General features: G+C 38.3%; 1 non-coding gene across 1 annotated transcript; it reads left to right on the top strand.

The window, feature by feature from the left end:
* The first annotated feature begins 23,979 nt into the window (after positions 1–23,979).
* On the top strand, positions 23,980–24,112 carry LOC117701642 (small nucleolar RNA SNORA17). Its single transcript, XR_004605786.1, has one exon. It is a non-coding gene; the product is annotated as a small nucleolar RNA SNORA17 (small nucleolar RNA).
* Positions 24,113–25,056: the final 944 nt, after the last annotated feature.

The raw sequence follows: 25,056 nt of genomic DNA, 5'->3' as shown, positions 1-25,056 counted from the left end.
GAGTGAACAGACAACAGTCCAGGTTACCTTACATGGATAGTTGGTTTTCAAAACATCAGAAGTCCATAGAACTGACGCTACAAATATTTATATATTAATGTTCATTTTGATTAGAGACCTGTCTGCTCCTGACAGCTTCCTGTTGTGGATTCTAAGAAGAAATTGAGCATCCTTGGAGATACTCCAGTTGTGTGGTGACAGCCACTAGGCAAGAATTGCCTCTCTCCATCTACAGACACATTACTGTCCAGAAAAGGACACACATGCAGAATAGTCGACTGATTATATCTGCCTAGACAGAGTAATCAGCCCTTAATAATCCTGCATCACTAAGGTCTGTCAGATGATTCTGGGCCAGAAGGCTGAAGATTTGATGCTCCAACGTTCGGTAGTATAGGGGCTTTTCAGGTGTTCAGCGGTCTCTATAAATTGGCTAAGTTTTAGAAGCTATGCTTAGTGCTTCCCAAAACTTCAGTTAACTCAGTCATTCTGGATTTCTGATGGGGTTGAAGACCTATAGTCTCATAACCAATCCTGGCTATTTACTTTGAGAGAAAAGATCTGAGTAGATGGTTTTCAGCTGACATTCATTCTAAAGCCGAAAAGCCAGGATCAAAAGTAAGTGTTTTAGTTAGAAGAGATGACAGAGGTTCTGGTTAGTCAACAGAATGATGGATTGGGTATTAGGACTATCTTGTACCTCACTGGTACAATTAGGAATAAGTATGCTCTAATTGTATTTTGAGAGAAAAGTTCTACTTTAACAGGAAGAGTGATATGTAGGAGGAGCTAAGTGGGAAGGAGTACTGAGAGGAAGAGATAGAACAAGGAGAGAAGATGAAGAAGAGGAGAAGCTAGGTGATGAGAGAGAGAAAGAGAGGGGGCATGGAGGCAGATGTTCACATGTCTCCACCAGTCAAAGATAGTTTTTATATCTAGGTTGGGTATTGGGTTACGCTTCTGATTGAGCATTACCAAACTTATAAATCCTTTGATTAACATTTAAAAAAAAATCGTATAAAAGCAAAAAGGAAAGAGGGCATAGGACAGGGGTTTTCTAGGGAGGGGAAATGTGGAAAGAGGATGGCATCTTAAATGTAAATAAAATATAAAATAAAGTAAAATAAAAGACTGTAAGGACCTTGAAAAAAGAATAAAATAAAGGCAACATACATCCAGCCAGTAACTAACATCAAAATAAATGAAGAGAAACTTAAAGCAATTCTACTAAAATCAGGGACAAGACAAGGCTGCTCACTCTCTCCATATCTATTCAACATAGTATCTGAAATTCTAGGTAGAGCAATAAGACAACTAACATAGATCAAAGAGATACACATTGGAAAGGAAGAAGTAAAAAAAAAAAAATCACTATTTGCAAATGATATGATAGTATATACAAGTGACCCAAACATTCTACCAGAGAATTTTTACAGCTGATAAATACCTTCATCAAAGTAGATGGATACAAAATTAACTAAAATAAATTACTAGTCCTCCTTTATACAAACGATAAATAGGCCGAGAAATAATTTAGGGAAACAACACCCTTTACATTAGCCTCAAATGATATACTTTGGTGTGACTCTAACCAAGTAAGTAAAAGGCCCGTATGACAAGAATTTCAAGTCTCTGAAGAAAGAAATTGAGGAATATACCAGAAGATGGAAAGATTTCCCATACTCATGAATTGGTGGTAGTTTCTAATGTTAATACTTTTATACAGTCATACCACTGAGTATTTGTAGTTATGTTAAGGTTTTACTGGTTCATCTCAAAAGGGTGGATATACTTGTCTTCTACACTTTAATAATGAAAACACTGGCCTCCAGTTGTTTGTAACTGTCCTTCACTGAAATGCTTTCAACTCTCTCACTCTGATGTAGTAGCTCCAGGAGATGGGATGTCATCATTATTGTTTGTAACAGGACACAAAGGCCTGATTTTGGACAGGTCTAGGGGGTCACTACAGGTATGGATGTTTCTGGAAACCTGAATGAGTTTCAGTTAGAGTAAGATGGAAGGCCAGCTTTACTTTTAGTCCATGGTTCTCATCATAAATTTATCACAGGCATATCTCTTGGATTCAGGCCTCATATTTCTTCTGCATAAAATGTAGGATGACCTTCATAAAGAGAGCCAGGAGAGAAAACATGCTAGGTAAAGTGTGTGTGTGTGTGTGTGTGTGTGTGTGTGTGTGTGTAAAGCTATCCTTTATTTGATTTAAGGATTGTCTTTTATTTCTCCTATTTGATGCATTTCAAATGCCAACTTAAAAGTTGTTTGTGCTGATGATAGATAGGAATCATAATTTATGAGCTCTGCTCTGGATTTCTTCACTAGCCAACCATAGATAAGGGATGTAGCATGAATTCACAATTATATACCCATGTGTTTTGGAGGCAGCTGAACCACAGGAAGTAATGGCAGTCAACTTTAAGTTCTGAATTCTCTTAATGATAGGTCACAGGCTTTGCCTTTAGTGATTGGCTAATATCTTCTTCTAAGATTTTATTCCCACTACTTAATTTAGATGCCTTTTCTCTAAAGGTCATTATGCTATCATCTGGATGACGTGGTGGTACCATGTGATGGGGCACACACTGGGGGAATGCCATGGGGCTCTCCTCAAGTCCAAGTAAGTTGGTTGTCCAGGTGGCTTTTTGGCTACACATGAGCCTTTAGCTTTATGCTTTCTGGGTTGTTATACATCATGGCAACTCTGCACACTTTCCTGAAACAGAGTGCACATTGTAGTTTAACAAAGCATGTGGCATGTTTATGAGCGTGTACAACAAAGAGGAAGAATAAATAATTATTTTATGACTATATTATATGTATGAGTTAGGGAATGCATTTTCTTCCAAGCTAACGAGCCACTGAATCTGTCTGCCACTGGGTTGCTGTCTTCCCTGCCCTTCCTCCTTTTACAAGCTCACACCATCTCTTCTCATCTTCCTGGGCCTAAAGCATCCACTTTTGGCAGCCTCTATCTTTCCACCATCATTTCAATCTGCTGTGTCCTGTTTCCTTCACAATTTTCTCTTTGAGTTTAGGCTTCTTTCTTTCTTCCTTGGATCAAACCCATTCATTTTCATTTTCAGTAGTATCACTTCTGCTAACATCTTACTAAAAGACATTTTAGAAATTTAAAGAAGCTCTCAATATTTGTTTTTCTTTTCACCCTGAAAAGAATTAAAAATTCATCCACTGGAATATGAATCACGTGCAAAGTACAGAGAATTTTTTTCTTTAAGAATGCATATCGGGCAACATGAATATGCCAAGTATTCACCGGGCTATGTTGCTACCCCTATCTTGACTGTTTTTGACTAGAGAACTGCTTAAAATCATGCAGCCACTCCTGTGATGTGGATGTCATTCTGTAAATTATCAAACTACAACTCAGCCTTTTTCCTGCTACACTTGGACACATCTCAAAAATTTTATTCTGTGTGATTCCTAATTTTGTTCATTGTTGATATAATGGATTGCATCTATTTCCTGCCACCTTGATCTTCAGTCAGGATGCATGAGCACAGATTAAAGGATTGCTTTATGCTATTTCTGTAAAGTAGTTCATAATTGAGATTTACAAAACTCATAGGCTTCACTGAATATATTTGAAACCACTCTTCTCTTTAACAGTACATAGGGGCTTTCAAAAGCCTTTAACAAACATGCAAATGAGGCTTTGTGTGTAGCTGTAGGAAGCTACACTTTAACCAAGCTGTTTTCTGTTTCTAATTAAACCCTAATTAGAACTCATAATTCTGCTGAGCTATGAAAAGCTGACTATGGTTGTTTAAAACCCATGGGCGTTGGGATAATAACAAAGCTGTTCCACCTGGGTGTGAAAAGACTTCCATAGAAAGATTTCATAGTGTTGTGGCAATCTCAAGCCTTGTGTCATAAAACAGTCTTTCTATAGGCTATTAAGGCTGTCCTTCTTGCTACAGCTTAAACGCCTTCCTTCATGAAACCTCAAGTAAAATTAAATCCTTGTTGTGTGAGATCAAGAAACAGCAACAGGTGGAACCTTTGAAAGGTGATTGGGTGAATGGATGAATGGATGAATCGGTTACTGGGGAATGGCTTTGTTGAAAACGTGTTCTTTTTGGATAGCCTCTTCTCTCTACCCATGTACTGTCCTTCGCTACTGGTACATGGCAGAGTCTTGCTTCTTAGAAGGCCGTCCCTTACTGTTGGCACCTTGGACTTCTTGCCCTGTCTGCAGTTACCATTTTAATATATAACCTTGATTTTTCTCACACCCTTGCCTCTTTCCATGGCTTAAAATGGCTGAAATCAGAAGGTATCAACCGATTGCATGTGAGTCAACCAATCTGCCCAATGCATTCATTTCTCTTGTATACATCACTACTCTTACATGTATGTGGGATCACTCATCCAATGATCCTGTTCTCTGCTGCATTTCTACACATGCTGCTTCCCAGTTGCACTGTCTCTCCTGTCTTTCCTGAACTGCAGTCCCTCACCATCTTTAAGGTAGTGTCACACCTCAGAGTGAGCTCTGGATAAAGATGGCTCTGTGTTTGAGTGTCACTTGCCTTGCCATTTCCATGCCTCACTAAGCCTTACTAAATGCTTATCCCTATATTCCTCAGAGATAAAAAATACATAAATAAGAGGAAATAGAAGCAATCATATGTTTGTGGTCATCCATGAGAAAAAATTAAATAAAATGAAAATTCTCTCACTTATAGTTATCATATGAATAACTCTCAGTACTATAAACTTCTATAGACTTTCCCATACTATAAAGCAATAGTCATAGAACTTGAGAAGTGAAAGAGCCTGAGAAACGTGGTTTCATTCTTGTAGATCAGTTGTGATTGGATTATTTTGCATGTATTCTCCATCAAAATACATCCAGGAACATGCTTTAGTGCAGCCATTGTTTTTCTTCCTCATTTCAGAAGCGAATGTGCGTATGAAGTGGAGAGAACCTTAGAAAGAACCTAGAAAACGATATGGGTTTGGGTTGGAAGTTTGTCTGAAGGTCTACATGTAGGCTCTATGTTACAATGTTATCAAAATTCAAGATCTTATGACTGAGTACATCAACCTTGTCTACAGGAAGGATAGATACGACCAGAGAAAGGGTTGTAACAGCACGAGCCCTTGGGTGTCTTATGAGATAAGCAGTGTTTCTAGTTTATCTTTAAATATAATTATAAAAAATTTTTCTGTTAATCATGTACTCTGGATGCTTTTTCCTGGCACCGGTATTCTGTGAAATTATGTCTATACAGAGAGTAACGTGATCAGCTGTGAGGCACAGGTCAGCTTCAAACATCTCTAATGTCTGATTGCAAGGGACACACTAGTTCCTAGCTGTCAGGGCCTGATTCTTTATTTTATTCTTTCTTTTCCTTAATATGGAAGAGTATCACAGCACATAAAAAGTCTTTCTGTGGTTTGTGTTCCTTCTTCCCCCTGTTGAGCCCTCTGTACAGAGATCACATAGAAACAGGGCTACATTACTGAAATCTGGGCAACTGTCCTCTTGGCTTTTCCTATGGACTTTCAGTCTCACCCAACCTGAATATTTCTTGACCAGAATCGGAGAATGGTCTTTGTAGATGACCCTAAGCCTCTAGGCAGCAGGGCTGCTATTCTTGGGACATTACCCTTGGTGTTACATTTTCTTTTTCTTGCTTGTATTTCAAAGTACCAACATATAAATTTTAAGACACAAGAGTCTTTAAAAAACCCCACAAATATCAACAAACCTACTAGTCAACTTAAAAGATTGACAACCCAAATTGCCTGCCTACAATAATCCCTCATCAGGTGCCTCTGATGCTCAGAGAAAACATTTGAATTTGATATTTCTTTCTCATAATTTATTTATAGTTTATGCATATGTCTGTATATCAGAAAGTGATGTATATTGCTGTTTTGAATGACTTTAAATTATATATGAAGAGGTTTTTTTTTTTAAATATATTTTTACATTTTCATCTTTTGTTCAACATTTCTGTGAAGTTCACTGGTGACAGTGCATACAGGTCTTGTTCATCCATTTTCTTCCTGTGTACCAATTCCTTTTTACAAATATGTTGTAATTTAACACTTATTTTTTCATTGGGCATTAGGATTGTTAGAAGTTTATTTTGCTTTTACAAAAATATTGCTATGAATATTTTTATGTATATCCCATTGTACAGGTGGGAGAGATGCTCGAGGATTTTTATGTAGGAGGGCAAATTCTGAGTCATACACTATGTGTGTCTGCAACTTTAATTTAAACTAATTATAGTATTTCTCTCGCCCACTAGCAGCACAGGAAAGTTCCCTGTCTCTATATTCTTTCAGTGTTCAAACATTTTGTGATATGACAGGTGAAGTGGTGTCATTTTAAATTTTCATTGTATTTTCCTGTTTGTGGTGCTTCATTTATATTTTCTGTTGACTGTGAAGTTATAAAAAATTTCATATGAATTTGCCATTCACCTTATATGGGTTATGTGAGTGGGCTGTTCATATAATTTGCTTTGTTTTTCTGTTTTCCCTATGCCCTGTTATTGGCTGGTAGCATTGCTTACATGTGTTGCACACATATTGTTATTGTTGTATGAGTGGCTTTAAGTGTTGTCTTCTTGTAGTCTGTGGGTTATCTCCCTGTGCTTTATGACACAGTTCTTAGTGCCACCAAAGGTTCTAAAAAGTAGTAATTTGAGGGAAGCCATGTTGGCTCTTTCCAGCTCAGACTTTCTCAAGGAATTACAATAGTGTAGTGAAGAATGAAACGAACGGAGCAAAGGCAGGTGGGTATCCTTTCACCACTTACACTCAGGACATCTACCCAAAATACCACTGTAGAGGCTTGCTTCAGTGTTATCAGAACTTGCCTGTGAAGGCAACTAGTCTGCTTGCCTAGCACTCAAGTCTCTGATGTATCGCAGACTGCAAGACAGGGGCTATGCTGTCTTGAATGACCTTGCTTTGGGATTTCAGAATGTCAATTTGAAAGTCTTACGAGTTGACCCATTTTAAAAGATAGGGCACATATATCTTATCCCTTAATGAAATGGATGCTGAGGTCATGCTGCAAGAAGAGTGTGTAGAGAACACGATGCCATATTTGGAAAATAAATGTGTAACATAGATTTATCACTAGTTTATATGAATAAACTCTTGATTTCCAAAAGTTCTTATTCAAACTCAAATGCAAGAGTAACTCTTAGCACATCTCTATAAATTTTTATTAGCTTTACACATCGACATCTTTAGTCTGTCTGGAACTGATCTCTGTGGATAGGTAGATAGGTGATCTAATTTAATTTTAGTGATTCCAACACACTTTGTTATTTCTTAGTGATATGAAATGCTAGATGTTGTGAAATGTTTCATGCCAACATTTTAATTTTGGAACTTCCTTTTCTGTTACACTGGCTTTTCTTTTTATTGATAATGCTGGCATTTTATAGAGCATCTGTATATTGTCCTGTGTATTTTGTCTTGTAGAGTCAATTCAAGAGCCTGGTAAGATCTCTGGAAAATTTCTTTAGAACTGAACTGTATCTTTGGGCTTCTACAGACTCATCATGATGCTGGCTCAGTCCTCTTATATATTAACAAGTATTCTTTTTATGAATTTCTTATACATGTCAAAAAGTAACATATTTTTGCTCATCTTTCTTGTAGTCAACATGTAAATACTTGTGTAAATTGGTATCATAGTCAAGTCTTGCCTAATTTTAGCTTGTAATAAGTCTGACTATAAATATGTTTTCTAGGAGATTCTAGTAATATCATTTATAGTTTTTGCTCATATTCCTTATTTATTTATTTATTTATTTATTTATTTATTTTAAACATACTTATATCATCTCAAAATTAAAAAATTAAAAAATTTGATACCTTTATATTATATTTACATTATTGCCATTCCTCTCTCTCCACTTTAAGTCCTCTGGTGTCCTTCTCACTCTGCTCTTATTATCTAAGTGTGAGTGTGTGTGTGTACAAGTGGGTTTGTGTGTGTTTCTATCCTATCTCATTGGTGAGATCTTTGCTATGATCTTGCCAGTGCAAGGCAATGAATGTCTTTGTTTTAGTTCTTGTTATTGAGGCTGCAATACTTAGGGATTGAATTTTCCTTACTGGCAATAGTGAACTAAATGACTCAAAAGCATTATCCTTCCTAAAAGCACTGAGAATAGAAACTTGGCAAAACTACAAGAATACAGCTCTTGAAACTGAAAACTGACTGAAAAGTTGTAGCAACCGGAGAATAGTGAGGAAATCACTATTTATATATATCTGGTCAGATAGCTTGTAGCGTTCCAATTGCTCTTGTTTTCAATCCTTCACTGCTAAATCGTCAGAGCACCGAAAAAAAAATTTTTTTCTTTTCCATGCAACTGGTACCAGAGAAGGAGAAGGGACCTCACTACAAGATACCACTGGATTTCATTTGTGTATCTTAAGAAATATATTTTTTCCTATACATTCTCTAATTTATTGGCTTCAGTTCATATCGTTTCCATGACCTATCTATCTATCTATCTATCTATCTATCTATCTATCTATCTATCTATCCATTAGTTACTTTATTTATTAACTTTATATTCCAATCACTGCCCCCTCACATAGTCCCTCCACCCACTCCCTTTCTCCTCTGAGATGGTGAATATCAACCCTGGGTGTCCCCCTGAACCCTGGAGCATCAAGTCTCTGCAGGATTAGGCATATCCTCTTCCACTGAGGCCAGACAAGGCAGCCCAGTTAGGGAAATGGATTCCACAGATAGTCACTTTAGACCAGGCTGACCTTGAACTCAGAAATCCACCTGCCTCTGCCTCCCAAGTGCTGGGATTAAAGGCGTGTGCCACCACTGCCTGGCAAATATTTTTAATTAAATTAAATTTAAAAGATTTTTGATAATTTCATACACAAGGACTGTGTTTACATAATTTCAGTCTTTCCTATCTCCCCTCCTACTCTGTGTTTGATCCCAGTCACTACCAGACTTATGACTTCTTCTTTATACAACACACACACATACACACACACACACACACACACACACACACACACACACACACAGAGACACACTCGAGTATATATATCCCTTATCTATGGGTTGATGGATTTTATTATTTTAAGAAAACATGTGTATATTATCAATTAAATATATTTTCTACATTTCACCCACCCTTGAGATAATGCACACATGTTTAATTTAAATATGTAGAATATATATATATATGTGTGTGTGTATAGATACATATATATACATATATCTATATAGATACATGTATCTATCTCTCTCTCTATAAATACATATATAGAGAGATAGATACATATATATATGTGTGTGTATAGATACATATACATATGTGTATATAAATATAGCCTGCTGAATTGATTAGACGTTATTCATGTTTGTATGTATTTGACACAGGAGGCTGAATGGAGCTCCCCTGCATGGGTGGATAGTGTTGCTCCCAGAAAGTCAGCTGTCATTTCACACTTTTAAACATTTGATTTTTCTCCAGAATATTTTCCTTCTATTTTCTCTGAACCACACACTGTGGTATTTATCTTGGAGCAACTCGGGTTAGGCTGAATGATTTCAGTTTTGGGATTTCAAAAATACGTATTTGAAGGATGCTATATTCAACACAGAATTTTTGATTGGTAGGCATTTTGATTCCATGTTATCTGATTATGTTGATTCCTGTAGTTTCTGTTGAGTGTTCAGGTGTTAATCTTGCAGTTGTACTTATGAGGGTAACATGTCACTTAAATCCTCATAAATTTTAGATTCTATTTTGTGTCTTTGGTTTTCATCAACTTTACTAAGACACTTTCTGTGGCAGTTAGTCAAGTTTACATTGCTTAGGGTTCTCAGAGGCTCCCTTATCTATGGGTTGATGGATTTTAGTATTTTAAGAAAACATGTGTATATTATCAATTAAATATATTTTCTACATTTCACCCACCCTTGAGATAATGCACACATGTTTAATTTAAATATGTAGAATGCTTAGATTTATCTGTGCATATACGTATATCTTTCACTCTAATTCATGTCATTTATTTTGTTTTCTATTTTTCTTTTATTATTTCAATTTGAATATTTTTAAAATATGCATTTGTTGCTTTTTACATTTTCTGAGTGTGATTGTGTATGCATGTGTGTGTGTGTGTGTGTGTGTGTGTGTGTGTGTGTATGTGTTATATCAGTCCATATGTGTGGCTGTGGGCATACTCATATCAGGCATGTACCTTGTTTGAGATAGTGACTTGCAAGTCTAGCTAGTCACATACTTCTAAGGATACTTCTATCTTCATTTTGCATCTTGTTGTAGAAGTGCTGGGATTACAGATGTGCGCTACCATATCTGGCTTCTTGTGGGTTGTGAGTATTAAAACTGAGCTCCTTATACCTCTGTGGATATGCACTCTACTCAGTGAATGCACTCCATAGTGTTTAGTTTTAATAATCTCTCTTGAATGGATTTTATGATTCACTAAAACAATCTCTGCTTTGTGTAATCCAATATAAATATATTGTGTTTTTTTCAATGCAGTAACTTCCATTCCATTCTATTTCATAAGTGTCAACAATATATTAAATTTTTCACATACTATTTCATTTCTCTATTTGCCTACCTCTAAAAAATCTACTAAACTATTTAAAATTCTTATCTGCTTATGTCTGCAGCACTGGGCCTTGAAACTAGGGTCAAGAATCCTAAGCTCTGCCTTGAGATTCACCTCCAGCCTGAAGCTGACTTTCTGGTATAGCCTCATGGGAAGCATGTAGGAGCTGGAAAAGGCTAGAAATGGATACTTCTGTAGAGAATCCAGGAGTGCAGGCCTGGCCTTACTTTTGTTTTAGCTTCATATCACTTTCTACTTTATTCAAAAAGTCTTCTATTGTTATGCTCTAGTCTCTCCCTATTCTTCATTAGCCCCTGACTATGGCAATTTTTCCTTCAAGGTCTTTTTAATTTATTTGTTTTGTGACTGAAGTTTCTCTGTGCAATAGTCCTGGTTGTCCTGGAGCTAGTTTTGTAAACCAGGCAGCCCTGAAACTCAGGGATCTACCTGCCTCTGCCTCCTGAGTGCAGATATTAAAGGCATGTACTAATACTTAAGACCTCATCCAGTTTATGTTTCCAACTCCCTTTATGGGCCTGGAATCCTGTAGAAGTTTTAATTTAATACTCCATGTTGTGAACGCTTCAAAAGTGTTTGTCTCCTGTTTTCTTGCCACAGTGAAAACTAAATGCTTAGGACTTTTATTTGAGAATCAGTAGCTGCTTCTGAGCATCACAAGGTTTGTATTTACCAATCTGGTACTTTTAGGTATTGTTAGCAGAATTCAGATGAATTATTTAGAACTCAGTTTCCATTAAAAACCTATAGATGTAAATTGCAATAGTGTCTACATAATAGGATTGTAAATATCCAATAAATATTATAATGATCCTAAAGATGATGATTGTGGTGATTATGATAACCTGCTTCTTCAATCTAGCTGAATTAATCAGTTGTTTCTGCTTCCATATCAAATACATAATGTATAAGTACATTGCTCTGTTAAGGGATGATATACGACACCCTGGTACAGGAATTGCACTTTTGTATAGAGAGCTTTGCAATTTGTCTGGCTTCTTTGGTAAAATAAACTTTAATTGAAGCTGTTGTTTCACATGTGCTCACTTTGCATTTCTGCCTTCAAATCAATCTGTTCCTACTTCTTCCTTTCTATGACGTTTTATTCCTAATTTGAGCTTTAAAGCCACAAGAATAAAGTATTGATTTAGGATGATAGAAACCACATTTTAGTATTAAAATTGGGTGGAAATCAATTTGTGATCTTCACCTTCAGAGCAAACTCCACATTAAAAGGATACTAAATCAGAGTCACAACATGGATTAGGACTAAATAGACTTTCCAGAACAATGGAAACCTGAAGGCTCAGACATTAATCAGTGGTGTTCAGAGAAGGACTCTAATTTCTAAGCTCAGAGAAGGGCATAGCTTGATGACATTGAGTCTCAAGAACAAGGAAGTTTGTTGAATTCCCTGACACAAAAGTACATAGCCATTTAGTGTTAGTCATTTCTAAAGATGAAGTAAACCCAGAAGATAAGGATGCTAGATTACTTCTTGAAAACCAATTCTGCAGCACTAAGGTCTATCAGATGATCCTGGGCCAGAAGGCAGAAGAACAGATGCTCCAACGTTTTGTAGTAGAGGGAGTGTTCAGGTGTTCAGAGGTCTCTATAAATTGGCTAAGTTTTAGAAGCTATGCTTTGTGCTTCCCACAATTATAGTTAACTCAGTCATTCTGGATTTTTGATGGGGTTGAAAACTTATAGCCTCATAGCCAATCCTGGCTATTTACCTTGAAAGAGAAGATTTGAGTGGATGGTCTTCAGCTGACATTAATTCTAAAGCCAAGGAAAAAGCCAGGTTCAGAACTAAGTGTTTTAGTTAGGATAGATGACAGAGGTTCTGGTTAGTCAACAAAATGATGGACTGGGTATTAGGACTATCTTGTACATCACTGGTACAAATTGGCATAATTATGCTCTAATTGTATTTTGAGAGAAAAGTTTTATTTTAACAGGAAAGGTGATACATAGGAGGAGCTAAGGCGGGAGGAGTACTGAGAGGAAGGGAAGGAGTAAGGAGAGGAGGAAAAGAAGGAGAGGAGAAGCTAGGTGATGAGCGAGAGAAAGACTGGGGAGACAGGGAGGCAGATGTTCACGTATCTCCACCAGTCAAAGATAGTTGATATATCTAGGTTGGGTAGTGGGTTACACCTCTGATTGAGCATTACCAAATTTATAAAGCCTTTGATTAACATTTTTAAAAAATGTATAAGTGCAAAAAGGAAAAGGGGGCATGGGATAGGGGCTTTCTAAGGGGAAGAGGATGGGGATGGGGAAATGGGATGGCATCTGAAGTGTAAATAAAATATCCAATAAAAAATGAAAAAAAAGATGCTAGATTACAAGAATTGAATGTCTATACTTAGCAAGACCCTAGTGGTATGACAGCACAGGTAGCCACTGAATATCAAGAAAGGCTAACACTCACTGTACAAGGTTAGAAATCCCATGTATATTCCTGTCTAATGTGGCCATTTAGTTTGATCTTTTCTATTAGTGTCTAGACAAATAAGAAACTTAATGTAATCATGTAGTAATCTCAGGAGAAATGCCATAGAATACTGTTATAGCTTATAAACAATAAGATCTAACTACTATAAACAACATATGATATGTAATTTCAAGTGTCCCTTACAAATAAATTAGTGGGACCAGAGAAATATGAGCAGATGAAAATTTATCTTTTATGATGTGGTAGTTATTATTTTCCTGTTGTTATTTATCTTTGATGGGTTATTTGGGGGCTATTTGTTCTACCCATGGTATTGCTTCAGTTTCAAATAAAATAATTGAGACTTAAAATTCTTTCTTTCTTTCTTTCTTTATTTATTTTAATGGAAGCTGTTTTGGTTTCTGCAGTTGAAACCCATAAATAGATTGGGCATGGCTGCCCATCTTTTTTGGATTCTACCCAAACTATCTCCTTCCTCTCTACCTCTTGTTTGTTTGTTTCTTCTCTTCTTTTTTTATTTTCTTTCTTTCATATCCAGATTTAATTTTCCCTAGAAAAAAAGCACCAGAAACTCAAGATTTTGGTCTTGACTCCAGACCAAACCCATGCTTTTTCCAATCATTCACATGCCATGCATAGCACATCCAACTGTACCATAATCACTCTGAGCAGGTATACAGAGTGCTCTTAGTCAGAGTACGATTACTGTGCACCACTGTGTGAAGGTAAGATGAAATCAATCCCACTGAAGGTCAGGGAAGTGGCTCCTGTTAACCAGTTGGAAATATTTTACAAGCACCAGGTGGGAAATTATACCAGACCAAAAATATACAGCATGTCATTCTCTATGTTGCATTCTCTATACATCAGAGCCTTTGCCAAATGTGTAGAGTTTGTAACAGCTTAGCTCAGATTCTAAATGCAGTTGTCATCAAACTGTTTTTATTGTTTTTAATAATGTTTGCTCTATAAATATATCTTGACTGCATAGAAGAGCATATTCCCTCTAATATACTTGCAGGAGCATCTGCTGGTAATTACTTTGAATGACATCTTGCTCACTTCAGTTATGGGTGTTCCATTTGGCTGGATGCTTTCTATTTAGAGGAATCTCCACTCATTGATTTAAGGCATATACAATTTGAGAACTAGTGGGATCTTTGCCAATAGCTGACCCATGGCAAGTTACAATCTTTCAAGATTGTCTGAGTTGAGCTTTTTTCATAATCTGATTCGAATTTTATGCCCTTGTCACGTCTCCATTTAGACACATTTTTAATTAGTATTAGTCACAGTAATTACTGGCAATTCACTTTTTCAATTGATTTCTGTTGCTCATAAAGTGCCTCATTAAGTACTACTATGGTTTAGTTTCCTAATTCTAGACTTGGTATAAACAGCCTGTGTTCACAAAGCAGTACATGATGAGGATGGTGTTGGCTTCTGGTTGGTTGTTCATATACGGACCACAATTTAGCCAGTGATAAACATTCATGAGTGTATTTTTAATATTTTATTTTACAATATTTAAAACTAACTTTATATATATGAATACATTTTATTTATCAATTATTGTTGTAACAGAAAAATAAAGGGGAAAGTTGAAGCTAGAAAAGCCCTCCCCCAGACTATTTTCTTTTAATTTTTAAAGATTTATTTATTTTACAGATGAATATTTCATCTGCATGTATGTTTGTGTGCTACCTGGTGCCTGAGAAGGCCAGAAGAGGAAATAGATTCCTTGGGACTGGAGTGACAGATGGCTGTGAGCTCTCATGTGCTGGGAATCAGCCCCTGGTCCTGTGAAAGGTCACCCAGTGCTTTTAAATGCTGTTACATCTTTTCAGAACCCCCCTCCCCCCCCAATAAAATCACTTATCTAATTGGGTCAATGGAACAGTTGTATTCAGTGACTAGCTAGTTATGCCTAGTTCCTGTTGTATTAAGAGTTAATGGTGCTGGCTCAACTGGAGGTAAGTATGTAGAAGGATGCAAATCGATCCATTCTTATCTCCTTGTACAAGGCTCAAGTCCAAGTGGTTAAAGGACCTTCACAAAAAAAAAAAAAAAAAAAAAAAAAAAAAAAAAAAAAAAAAAAAAAGATACACTAAAACTAATAGAAGAGAAGGTAGGAAAGAACCTCGAATACTTGAGCACAGGGGAAAAGTTCCTGAAAAGGACACCAATGGCTTGTGTTCTAAGATCAAGATATGACAAATGGGACCTCATAAAATCGCAAAGCTTCTGTAAGGCAAGGGACACTGGCAATAAGACAAAATGGCAATGAACAGATTGAGAAAAGATCTTCACCAATCCTCCATCTGATAGAGGGCTAATATCCAATATATACAAAAAACTCCATAAATTATCCTCCAGACAACCACATAACCCCATTAAAAATGGGGAACAGAGCTAAACAAAGAATTCTCAACTGAGGAAACTTGAATGGTTGAGAAACACCTAAAGAAGTGTTCAACATCCTTAGTCATTAGGGAAATGCAAATCAAAACAACCCTGAGATTCCACCTTAAGCCAGTCAGAATAGCTAAGATAAAAAACTCAGGTGATAACAGGTGCTGGCAAGGATGTGGAGAAAGAGGAACACTCCTCCATTGTTGGTGGGATTGAAAGCTTATACAACCACTCTGAAAATCAGTCTGGTGGTTTCTCAGAAAATTGGACATAGCATTACCTGAGGACCCAGCTATACCATGCCTGGGCATATACTCAGAAGATGTTTCAACATATAACAAGCACATATGCTCCACTATGTTCATAGCAACCTTATTTATAATAGCCAGAAGCTGGAAAGAACCCAGATGTCCTTTAACAGAGGAATGGATACAGAAAATGTGGTACATTTACACAATGGAGTATTAGAAACAATGACTTCATGAAATTCTTAGGCAAATGGATGGAATTAGAAAATATCATCCTGAGTGAGGTAACCCAATCACAAAAGAACACACATGGTATGCACTCACTGATAATTCGATATTAGCCCAAAAGCTCACAAAACCCAAGATACAACTCATAGACCATATGAGGCTCATGAAGAAGGAAGATCAAAGTGTGGGTGCTTCGGTCTTTCTTACAAGTAGTCACAAAATACTCACAAGAGCAAATTTGGAGACAAAGTGTGGGACAGAAACTGAAGGAGGAGTCATCTGGAGACTGTTCCATCTGGGTATCCATCCCATGTACTTTCACCAAATATAGATGCTGATGTGGATGCCAGGAAGTGCATGCTGACAGGAGCCTGATCTAGCTGTCTCCTTAGAGGTCTGTCAGATCCTGACATATAAAGAGGCGGATGCTCACAGCTAACCATTGAAGTGATCATGGGGTTCCCAATGGAGGAGTGAGAGAGAAGACTGAAGGAGCTGAAAGGGTTTGCAGCCCCATGGGGAGAGCAACAATACCAACCAACTAGAGCTCCCAGTGTCTAAACCACCAGCCTGGGAGCACATAGGAAGGGACCCATGGCTCCAGCTGTATATGTAACGGAGGCAGCCTTGTCTGGCATGGGTGGGTGAGGAAGTCCTTGGTCCAGTGAAGGCTGGATACCCCAATATGGGGGAATTTGAGGGTGGGGATGTGGGAGTGTGTGTGTGTGGGACATATCCTTATAGAAGCAGAGGAGGGGGATGGGATAGGGGGTTTCTAGATGGGGGAAATGGGGAAAGGGGATAACATCTTAATTGTATATAAAATATCTAATAATAAAAGAGTCAGTGGAAATAAGAAGGAAGCCTAACATACCACTTCTTCAAGGGAATATTTTTCTTAAAAATGAAGTAATGACTAGTTTCTTTAATAATATATACAATGTTTTATTTTCTTACCAAATAAAATTTGGCACTAACACACAATGGTCTCTGTTTTAATGCAGATTATAGGTTAGTATTATGTAAGCTGCTGGACACATGTTTATCATTGCGATTCTGCATTTTAGGCTAAGACAAATGGTCCAGGGTGCCTTACAAACCCATCAGTGCCATGCCTGTGTGATGCTCCCGCAGCCTCTAGGCTCAACTGTTCATCAGCACATGGCACGAGATACAGTCATCCAGCTATAAAGATCAGTGCCATATGAAGTCCTTCTAGATGAACATGCCATTGGCAAAGCCGCTCTGTCATTTATCTTCTCATGTTCTCTACTGAGAAGGTTACCATAGCAGTTGCAACACTAATGATATTGGTATTTTAATTTTTCTTAATTAGAATTTTTGGTTATAAAGACTTTATGATCACATGCGAGAGGTAATATAATTTTGTGGTGCACAGAACTTTAAAGGAAGCATACATCTCCTATGTTGTCACTAGATAACACTCACTGTCATCTTTTAAAATGTATGTATGTATGTATGTATGTATGTATGTATGTATGTATGTATGTGAGTGTGTATTCAAACATATTCGGGTACCCCCAGAGGCACCCATGTGTAAGGTGTCCTCAGAAGATGGAGAAAGACCCTTGGAGCTTATACAAGGTGGCTGTGAGCTGCCTGGTGTGGGTGCGGGAAGTTAATTTGGCTCCTCTGAAAGAGTTGTTAAGTTAACCTCTGGGTCATCACTACAGCTGGCTCTTTAACATTTTCTTGAGGTGCTCTCTCTTCTTTTTTTTTTTCTTTTCTCTTCGTTTCCCTGCTCTCCCACTCCATTTTGCTTTTTATTTTTTTTTTCAGTTCTTTTTAAGTAAGTGGGGTACTTGTGAAAATATTGGGTTCACTATGTAACTCAGGATCATAATATCTTTATAGTTCCTTGCCTATGAAGGCATGCTTATTATTGGAAACCAGAATAAAGGTGTGCATGTATCTGGGAGCTAATATTTTGCCTACCACATTTCCTTCTCCCTTTTAAACTTAGTATATTAATGACTATGATTTGAAATTTTGTTTGAAGAAATGTAATAATTGTAAAAGAAAAATTTGAAATAGGCCCAAACTAATAAAAATAGCAAGGCACTGTGATTCCTTTTCCCTAACCTAAATAGTTAAAAATGCCTGTCAGCAGGTTTGGGCCCAGTTAATTAGTTACAGAGGATGTGGAGTTACAAGACAAAGGCCTGTTGAATCATCCAAGGAACTGGCTGGCCATGAAAGATAAAAAGTATACAAGCACATCCTTAGAAGACCAGAGAAATGTCCAAATGAGTAATGGGCCATCTGGTGTTCTTCCACCCTTCCCCCTTTTCGGCCCGCTCAGCCTATACAACCTGCTGATGTTCAAAAATGTAAAACAACCAATCATGTGTACCCATGTAAAAACCTCCCATTTCCCCCACCTCTTGCCTATAAAAGTCCTAATCCTTTGAGCCTCAGAGTCAGTTCCCCTATCTCCTATGTGAGATATGGAGATACGGGCTGGCCCAGAGCTCTGATATTAAACTGCTTCATGTGTTTACAGCAAGCTGGTCTCTCAGGAGTTTTTGGGTGGGCACAGTCCTGAGACTTGAGTGGGAATCCCCCTTTGGGGTTTTTCAATTGGATAGTATATTTGGAAAGACTCTGAAAGAACAGAGAGTAAGTAAGAAAGTCATTGTTAGGGTGTGACTTTAGCATAAAGAAAAAAAAATCCCCCAGCTGTGCACCTACATGCTTACATGTGGTTCCAACTTTCAGTGTACAAACTCTCAGTGTTGAACAGTAAACATCAATGCAGTGATGTCTTTGTTGCCTTGGTGTGTATTTTACTTTCATAATATCAATCTTAGCTTTGAACGGATGTAGGATGAAAATACCAAAGTAAATTAAATTGTAAAAAAATGCAGTTGTAGGCCTGAATGTTTTAACATCATATCTAAACAAACAAATATGCATTTGAGACCAAAGCCAGCTTTCCTATTCTGGGTCCTGCCGAGTTTCTCAGTCTCTAGCATAGGGCCAAATTCAAGGTATTTTTTTTCTCCCTCCAAAACTGGCATACCTCTGCTAGAGATTAAGGACGTTTAGGTCACACAAACGTTTTATAGAAGGACCTGTAATTTCAGTACAAATCTTATACTTACTATTGCTTAGTGAGTTTTGATTTTGCATGTAAATTCTTTGGGATAATCATTGGAGTCACCAACTCACTTTGGTCTCAGTACTGAATCCTGTTTATATTTAGTGTTCTGTGTGGTCCGCCGTTTCAAGGACAAGAAAGTATATTTGATACAAATTATGAACTTCATTACTTGTATAATGAAGTAAACCCACAGGCATCTGCTAGCTGAATTAGGTGTACAAAAAAACAGATCTTTTAAAAAATATTTTATTGGAATTTTTAAATTTACATTTCAAATGTTGTCCCTTTTCTTGGTTTCCCCACCAGAAACCCCTTGTCCAGTTCCTCCTCTCCCTGCTTCTGTGAGGATGTTCCCCCACCAACCTACTTACTCCCACCTCCCCACCCTTGCATTCCTCTACACTTGGGGATCAAGCCTTCACAGGACCAAGGACCTCTCCTTACACTGATGTCCATATACAATCACCAAACACAGACACTCTTGTGGATGCCAAAAAAAAAAAAAAAAAAAAAAAAAAAAAAAAAAAAAAAAAACAGATCCTTAAAGTAACTTTTCCACAGAGGGGCTCAGAGTTCTTGTCTCCTTTGTCTTGTAGCCCTCCAATCTCCTGGAAAAAAGTGAATTACTCTGAGATAGCAATGTCATGAATTCCAGTGAACGTCAGCCTTCAGGAGAATATCTGATTTCTATTACTCCAGCACATGTAAACAGGTGCTTTGCAAAGAAGTTGACAGAAAACAGTGGACTGTTGTCTATAGTGTAACTTTTCAAGGCTCCCTAGTCAACTAAACACAACATTGTATTAAAATGTGAATGTGGCACATATAGTTGTGTAGTATGAAAGGTCTTGGGTAGCGCCAAGGGACTTAAGTGAACAAGATTGGAGATGAGTTTTAATATTGCAGTCAAATGGTTCTTTTGAATAATATTTATTTCCATTTTTCAATCGACATTCAAAGTGTTAGGTATTAGTATGTCACTTTCAAGCAGGGTGTTCTGGTTGATTCTCCCCACTTCACCTCTTGCATTGCCCTTTCCCCTTGCACCTCACTACCATGACCAAGACAACTATAGAAGAACGAGTTTATTGGAGGCTTAGTTTCAGAATGTTAAAGTCCATGATCAACATTGTTAGCAAAATGTTTTCGTACACTGTGTAAAGTTTACCCTTGTATTATTTTGAATGCTGATTTCTCTATCCCACTATGTGGTTTCAATCTGGACATGACTTTGTTATGTTTATTCTGAGAAGCCCCTGTCTCCAGATTTAAACAGTGTTCCTCATCCATTATCTGCCTTGCCAATAAAAGCCAATGAGCTAATACAGAGCTTTAGAGAGAATGATGTAGGACTTCCAATTTTAGGAGGGGGTGGAGAAAGAGGCAGGGAGGAAGTGTGTGTGGGGGGCATGAAGAGAGGTCACCATCAGGAGAAGAGAGCTGAAACGAGAAAGGATGAAAACAAATCCAGGTAATGTGGGGATATTGTCTGGGAGGAAGCCAGACTAGCCTGGAGGTTTAGAATTGAATAATTGCTCAGTATTTGGCTCAAGGCAATTTTAATATATCTTAGTCTTGCTGCGTAGTTGTTGGGGAACTAGCAAAGGTAACGGAATATAGCTGCTGGATTAATTAATTATTTATATTTATATTAAAATAACTCATTCAATACACCACAGTGCAGAAGATGGCAGCAGGCAGGCAGTCACGGTGTTGGAGTAGATGAGAGCTTGTATCTCATCCAGAGCTACATGCCTGTAATAAATCTCTGCTACATGCCTGGTAACAGATTATTTGGTTCTGTATTTTGCATCTTCTGTGACAGAAACTCAGTATCTCCAGCTATAGATTCCATCGTTCCATAGTTGTGACAGGCTATTATTTTTTGGTACATTGTCTCAGTCTTTCCTATGTATCTGTATCACACAGACTAAAGCGTGTTACAACTCCATTTCCAAGATTTCATCACGACTAAGAACCCAGGTGTGAGATAAATTCTACCAACATGATTTCTTGAATTCAGTTTTGAAAAATGACATAAGAAAGCAGCCTGGTGTAGTTGTTAGCCAGGTGGGATTTGATATATCAGTGGCAGATTTCATTCTTCACTTTTAAGTGTCAGAGTTAATATGCATGGACATCATGATGGGCTATTAGCTCAACTCTAATCTTGGAAATACCAATTCGGATGTTAGCACTCCAGATTGGTGGTATTCACAGACTGTTGCACAGAGAATGAATGACTATGGTGTTGGGCTAATTTCATAGCGATGGATTTTGAACTGTGCCTTCCTCAGTGGGATCTGTTCAGCACCATTCTGTAGACACCTAAGAACCAGCCTAGAGCCTTCTCTGTCATTCTTCCCACAACATTATGATTGTGGGAAGAATGCATACTCTCCTTTGCATACTTAATTCGTCTGCATACTCTCCTTTGATAACCCTACTTTATTTAACAAAGAGACTAAGATTCCAGGAAGGAAATAACTTATACATAAGCATACAGTTACCTGCAGCCATGTCACTTGGAACTGACCCGATTTCACCAGAAACATCAGAAACTCATTGCCAGTGGTGTGGCAGAGGTGAAACCCTGGCATAGTAATTCCCAACTGTATATATAACTTTATTTATTTACCTTTTAAATGTTGTCCCCCTTCCAGGTGCCCCCTCCACAACTTCCCCACCCCTTTGCCTCTAGAGGGTGCTCCCTTACCCACCCAGTCACTCCCACTTCACCTCTCTAGCATCCCCCTTCTCTAGGGCAAGCCTCCACAGGACCAAACAAACCACCTCTCATTGAGGCCAGACAAAGCAGTCCTCTACTACACATGTAGCTGGGGCCATGGACCAGCCCATGTATGCTCTTTGGTTAGTGGCTTCGTCCCTGGGAGCTCTGAGGGGTTTGGTTAGTTGACACTGCTGTTCTTTCTATAGGATTGCAATCCCATTCAGCTCCTTCAGTCTTTCTCCCAACTCTTCCATTGGGGTCCATGACCTCAGTCCAATGATTGGCTGTGAGTATCTGCATGTGTTTTAGTTAGCTGATGTTAGAGCCTCTCAAAGAACAGCCATGCCAGGCTCCTGTCTGCAAGCACATCTTGGTATAAGCAATTTTCATATTAGTGTGTTTCCAGGAAAGACAGAATTAATTTAAGATTTCCCGGATAACTTATGAATGGTGTTTGTGTATGTGAGTCTGTGCACAGGCTTGTCGTTAGACTACTCATATGTACAAGAGACTAGGATAAAGTATATTTGACTTTTATCAAGGCATGTTGCTGTCTAATACTTTGATATATTACACATTAACAGGCTTAATCCCCCCACTAACATCTGCTGTTTCCCTTAATATAAAAATTACATGCTTGCGAAACTATCATACTTATTAACAGTTTTTATTCTATTTTAAAAAGTTTTTAAAAGTAATTTTAGCATACAAAATGATGGGTTTCACTATGGCATCTTCACACATATTATTACTTTATTATTTCATACATATTAAGATGTTATTATATCTTAATTATATTTGTAACACTCCTACTCCTGTTCCCTGACCTTAGTCCTACTTATTCTTTCCTTTCACACGCGTGTGTATGTATGTACATATAAATGTCATGAAATACATAATACACATATATATGAATTTACCTTTCATATATGAGAGAAATTGTATAGTGATTTCTTTTTCTTTGCCATTACTCTCTATTGCTTCTCTTTGCTCTCCTTCTAGGCCCATTCCTCCCTCTTAGAGTTTCCTTTTACTTTCATGTGTCACAAAAACACATACTCATGTATATTTATTTAGATTTCCATATAGGTCATCATATCAGATATAACATGGCACTTACCTTTATAAACTGATTAATTTTACTAAACTTGATGATCTCCATTTCTTCTAATTTTGCCACAAACGAGATAAATTCACTTTCTTTATAGGTGAACGAAATTCCATTATTTTATTTATTTTCCTTTGCCTGCATCTGTAGATAGGCATCTAGGCTAGCTTCATAACTTGGCTATTGAAAATAATTCAGCATTATATGTGGGGCAGAAATCTTGCGGGCGGGGGGAAGGGAGGGAGTCCGGCAACAGAGTCTCAGGGCCGTCCGGCACCAGGGCTTCCCGCCCCGCCAGCGGAGGATCCCACATTCACGCAGCTGTCGGTGGGCTGGCCGGCAGCTGCATCGGCAAGGTTCCAGGGTTCCAAAAGCTGGGAATCAGGCGGAGAGACCATGGACACGTGGAGTCCAGTTTTTCAAAGCTTTTATTGTTCATGGCATGGTGAATGGATGCAGGTGTTGTGCACTTCCCCCGCCAAAGGCCAGGGGAGACCAGTCTTATAGGGAAGGGAGAAAGGGGAGGGAATAACTTAATTAGCTACACCCCTGGCCTTTTGATAATTCATTAATATTTAAATCTCTGGAGGTAGAGACTTGTTAATCACGCCCTCTACCTGTCCTACGTGACTGAAATTAACAGGTTAAATGGAGTACAAATGTTTCTGTTATGCTCTAATAGGATTACTAAGGTTGGTTGTTTGCTCTCTTCTTGAAGGCTGTTCTGACTACAATGAAATGGAATCTCAAAGTATGTTTACTTTCTGTTTTCTTATGGTCAAATATTTTGGACATTTTTTTCACATGTTTATTTGACATTTGTATTTATTGGTGGAAAACTGTCAATAATTCATTTGCCCATTTATAGTCTTCTTTTCTTAAAAACATTTTTTTACTACAGTATATTCTAATTAAGGTGTTTGCTTCACCTATTCTTCCAAGTTTTTTCCCCATCTCCCCTGCCATCCAGATACACACCATTTATGTCTCTTATTACAAAACGAACAGACACCTGTCCCTAGAGTCATTACAGGTGTGTTGCTGTGTGTCATATGTACATCAATAGGTGGCAGAGAGGAGAGAGGCGATGTCTACACTCAGTGTTTTGACCTATGAACATCTGAATGATTAGTAGCCTGGCATTCCCAGAAAAAAAGCAGGCAGGCCTGGACAGACACCCAGGCGGGAAGCAAGACAGAGACTAGAAGAACCCCACTTGGGACTTCATGCCCAGGGCAGGAGTGAGCTTGAGACCAACAATCCTTGAAAGGGTCTGCTTGGGCAGAGCAAGCGAGCACTAGACAAGCTCCATGGGGATTAGACAGGAAGCTAGCCTGAGATAGCCACCAGTTTGGCACTGCTTAGGCTTTGGGGTACCAGACCATGACCAACATGATCCCTGCCCAGTGCCATAATGCATGGATCTGGCATAGCACTTCTGAGACCACTCGTGAGACGTCTGAAGGCTATGCAGAGCTGGCCTCAAACCTTACCTGGACATTGTGGGAGAGCTGGCCCTGGGGGCAGGAGAGCAGGAGAGCTGACCTCATCCCTAGTCAGCTGCAGTACTCAGAAAAGTAGGCCACAAATTGCAGGATTTGGGGGGGAGCTGGCCCCTAAGATACAAGCATGGGACGTCCACTTGTATCTTGTGAGGTTGTATGAATGAAGGAGAGATACCCTCCTTCTCCCTTTCCCCTCATCAGCTGTGGCAGGTAGGGGAGACCTGGTCCTGGAGTCATGAGAGCAGAAGAGCTGTTCCTACCCATCACCATCTGCAGCACTCTAGAGAATGGGCAGCATAGTAGAGCTGGTCCCAGATGTGCAGGTTGTGGTGAGCTGGCCCTGCTTCTTGTTTGTTGGATGGTATCTCAGACAAAGGAGAGATGCTTTCCTCCTCTCCTTCATTTCTTGCTATCTATAGAAGTTTGAAGAGCTGCCCCATGGCCATGAGAGTGGGAGAAATGGTCATGTCCCTCACCGGTTACAAAACTCAGGAGACTGGGCCTTGTACCTTGCCTGGGAAGCAGGGTAGAGCTGGTCCTAGTTGCAAGTTTGCTGGTAAGCTGGCTCTGAGGGTGTTAGAGT

Source organism: Arvicanthis niloticus, chromosome 1 (assembly GCF_011762505.2).
Source record: "Arvicanthis niloticus isolate mArvNil1 chromosome 1, mArvNil1.pat.X, whole genome shotgun sequence".
Classification (NCBI taxonomy): domain Eukaryota; kingdom Metazoa; phylum Chordata; class Mammalia; order Rodentia; family Muridae; genus Arvicanthis; species Arvicanthis niloticus.
The sequence above is the reverse complement of the archived record's forward strand: the minus strand, read 5'-3'. Positions and strand labels throughout refer to the sequence as shown.